The 4,077-nt window shown below is 41.0% G+C and overlaps 1 pseudogene; it reads right to left on the reverse strand.

The window, feature by feature from the left end:
- Positions 1-282: 282 nt before the first annotated feature.
- On the reverse strand, positions 283-1,154 carry LOC131415597 (transmembrane protein 179B-like; annotated as a pseudogene).
- Between the last annotated feature and the right edge of the window lie 2,923 nt (positions 1,155-4,077).

The following is a 4,077-nucleotide window of genomic DNA, read 5'->3' on the forward strand; positions in this document are numbered from 1 at the left end:
TTTCTCATTTTGTTAATGATTCTATTTTGCCTTAATCATAATCTTATTCCCAATTTTCCCTTTCACATCTCCATTTCTTTTCTTTCTTTTTTTTTTAAGGAAGAAAGTTTATATTTTGGTACAAAAACAGCTGTAGGAAGAGAGGTGGAGGAGGCCTGTCATCATGTTTCCCTCCTGGAGGGAAAACTGAGGCTCCCATCATAAACAGGGCCATGTGGGGGCAAGAGATTGCAGGCACTTGGGCGCAGTCTTTGGCTGCAGGAAGCACTGTTTTGTTATTCTTCACGAACGCGAGAGGCGTGGCCCAACGAGAGCATCTGTCTCAGAGCTCCACTCAGGGTCCCCCCCTCCAGATGCCGGTACGGGGTGGCTTCAGACTTACACTGTGCGACCTGGAGCACCAAGGCCCCACACCAAAATACCAGATTCACCCAAGAAGAGGTTTCAGCATTGTGTAGGTTGGAGTAAAACTGCAAAGCGGTTCCAGGGGGAGACCAAGGAATTTTCTGGGCTTCAGAGCAGCTATATGTAACGTTCATGGAGATGATGGATTTGCAGAGAGAACTGGTGCCAAATCGAAGGATACAGGCAGACACTAAGACCAGGAAGATGGCTACAGCTGAGACAGCCAGTGCAATGCGGAGCCCTGTCGGGCCTCTGTGGGAGTCCTCGATGCAGCTGCTGCAGACCCAGAAGAGCAGAAGCAGGAGACAGTAGGGGGCCAGGAGGCCAGAGGCCCCAGCCGCAAAGTAGCAGACGGATGCGGCCGAGAGTCGGGATAAGGCCAGGGAGGAGCCATTCTTGGTGGCCACACCATACAGGGGACAGCTGCCACTGAAGGAGCCCTGGGTCCGGGTCAGCGCCGCGGCCGCCACGGCCCCGCACAGGAAGGCGGCCGCGAAGAGCACGAGCTCGACGCGCTGCAGCCAGGGCAGCACCGTGGCGCCCTCGCTGCCAGGAAGCGCCGCCGCGGGAGCCCCACATCTCCATTTCTGACTGAAGAGATTGTTTCCATATATGAAAGGTGGTGTTTGGGGAATAGAAGGAGAGAGGAATGATTGGGTAGCCCAGGATGCTGATAATGGAAGACGTTGAGAGCAGAAATGATCCAGGATGCTCGGTAATGATAGTACCACCAAGCATGCATACCCCATCAGTATCACCCATGTACTGTAAGGACCTGTAAATCACTTTCAACAATGAAAGCAAATGTTTATTGAGTTCTTAGCATTGGTACTATTTTTAGCATTCTTGGGCCTCACAATTATATGGGGCCTATTTTACAGGCAAGGAGATGAAACACAGGTACAGTAAATTGCCTAAGGTCACAAGATCATTAATTGCAAAAATTGAAGGAGTATCAAGTCTGATTTGGAATAGTGCCTCCCAGAACGGATACACGGTTGCTTGGAAACTTGGAGGGCTGGAAGCATGGGATAGAGAATACGAAGTCTGAAATAGGTATCAGATGGTAGAAGTTATGATTTGCTAAATTAGAATACCAAATTATAATGGCCCCAAAGATTTTCAAGGAAATATTTACTGTCTCTATTGTGAATTATCAGAAGATAAAATTTTAGGGACCGGCCCTGTAGCGTAGTGGTTAAGTGCGGGCACTCTGCTGCTGGAGGCCGGGGTTCAGATCCTGGGCGTACACCCATGCCCCGCTTGTCAGGCCATGCTGTGGCGGCACCCCACACAAAGTGGAGGAAGATTGGCCAGATGTTAGCTCAGGGCCAGTCTTCCTCAGCAAAAACAGGAGGATGGGCATGGATGTTAGCTCAGGGCTGATCTTCCTCACCAAAAAAAAAAAAAAAAATGTGTATGTTTATATATATACATATATATATATAAACATACACATAAAAAAAGAAGATAAAATTTTATATTACTATGTTTGTTAGCTGGAGACATCAAAATGTGGGAAAACAATAGTTTCAGATACACTGAAATTAGGAAAGTTATTGAAACCAATCCTGTACTATATAGTGATCATTGAAATTTTAGAAATAAAAAAAAATTCTTTGTGCTTTATTTATTTTTACAATAAGCATGTTACTTGGAAACATTTTATTATAAATAGTACTTATTTTATTTTCTATATTTTGAACAAAACCAGAGCAATGAAGTTCAAGTTGGGAATTCAATAAGTTTAATGGGTTTTTTTTCCAAATTAGAGACATTGTGGGAAATGGAAAATTCAGTCATTTACTTATAAGAGCTTTGAATGTGTTCCTACAAGAATAAACTTTTTATCTCTTTCAGGACTTTTCTTAGGTAAAACCATCTGGTGCTGAGAATTTTTTCATCTCTAAAAGAGATAAAAGGAGAGAAGACCCAAAGCAAGACAATCATGGACCTCTATCAGCAAGGGCTGGAAGCTGGCGACGACTTCACAAAATCAAAAAGTTGGAGTAAGAGCGCATTAAGTAGAAATCAAATAATAAGCAAATTCATTGCCTCTTATCTTTTATTCCATTCCTAATTGTTCTTTTACCTATAACCAAATCCTACAAATTCATTACTAATGGTCTCTTTATTTTTAGGCCATGCAGGCCCATCTAGTTCACAAAATAACTGGATGGGCGTGAACCGCCATGTAAATACACCTTTGGAGGATGGCGTCAATCGAGTCAATGGCATGAGTTTTGAAGAGACCATGGGTTCAGTACTACGATTTTTGGCCCAAGATGAACAATATATGGACCACCTGCAACATCTCCAGGGCACAAAGACGCATGAAAAAGGCTTCCTCAGTAGCTCAGATGCTACTCAGTCTGCAGGTATTCTGTGGAATTATTAATATGACGGTTTCCACTAATTCATTTAAACATACACTGCTATTGCACAAGGGTCAAACAACATGAAAGTATACAGCATAAAATAGAAAAGTCCCCCTTATTCACTGGACATTTTATTTCATTCTCCCTTTGTAACCACTATTAAATTATATGAGTGTCATTCAAACTCTCCTTCCATACCTGTACAATCATTTATGTACATAATTTTTACATACATGAGGTTATACTAAAAAAAAATTGTAATTTGCATAGTATTTCATAGAATAGATGTAAAATACTTAAGCATTCTTCCATTGATGAACCTTAGTTTAAAAAAAAGAACATTTCCTGTAATGTTGCAATAGATATCCTTTTACATACAGCTTTGTGCTAATGAACAAGTATGTCTTGAATTTGCTAGATCCAAGTCTGTGTACATTTTCCACCTTGTTAGGTACTTCCAAATTTGCTTTCAAAAAGATTTTTACTGATTTGGACTCTCACAAACAGGGTATAAGAAATGTCGTCTGGGGCTAGCCTGGTGGTGCAGCAGTTAAGTTCTCGCGTTCACTTGGGCAGCCCTGGGTTCTCGGATTCAGATCCTGGGCGTGGACCTACTCAACGCTCATCAAGCCATGCTGAGGCAGTGTCCCACATAGAAAAACTAGAAGGACCTACAACTAGGATATATAACTATGTACTGGGGGCTTTGGGGAGAAAAAAAGAAAAAGAGGAAGATTGGCAACAGATGTTAGCTCAGGGCCAATCTTCCTCAAAAAGAAAAAAAAGGAAAGAAAAGAGAAAAAGAAATCTCATCTGAATATATGTATTTTCTCCTGTAGTTTTAGGAATGACTTAAATCCAATCAAAATAAAAGGGGTAAGCCTATGATTTATGATTATGTTCTTAACTATTACTCCATAAAAAGGGAGCTAAAAGATTACATTTATTTGTCATTTTCTAGCAGTATTTATTAAATAGCCCATTACTTTCTCCACTGATCTGTAATTCTCCTCTATCATATATCAATTTTTTATTATATACGTGGGTCTGTTTTTAGACTCCCTTCCAGTTCCAGTGGCTAATTTGCCCCCCTGTACAACATTACCTCACTGTCTTAATTACTACTGCTTTCTATTAAGTTCCTAATTGTATTCTTTTTCTGTTGTGTCTTGGTTATTCTTAAGTTACTGATTTGATTTCTTTAATGGTATAAGTAGACGGATCATATAATATGTAGTTTAAACCAGAGTACTTGAGAGTAAAAGGTGGTATCATCAATATTAATAATTATGCC

The sequence above is a fragment of the Diceros bicornis genome, chromosome 17, assembly GCF_020826845.1.
Source record: "Diceros bicornis minor isolate mBicDic1 chromosome 17, mDicBic1.mat.cur, whole genome shotgun sequence".
Lineage (NCBI taxonomy): Eukaryota > Metazoa > Chordata > Mammalia > Perissodactyla > Rhinocerotidae > Diceros > Diceros bicornis.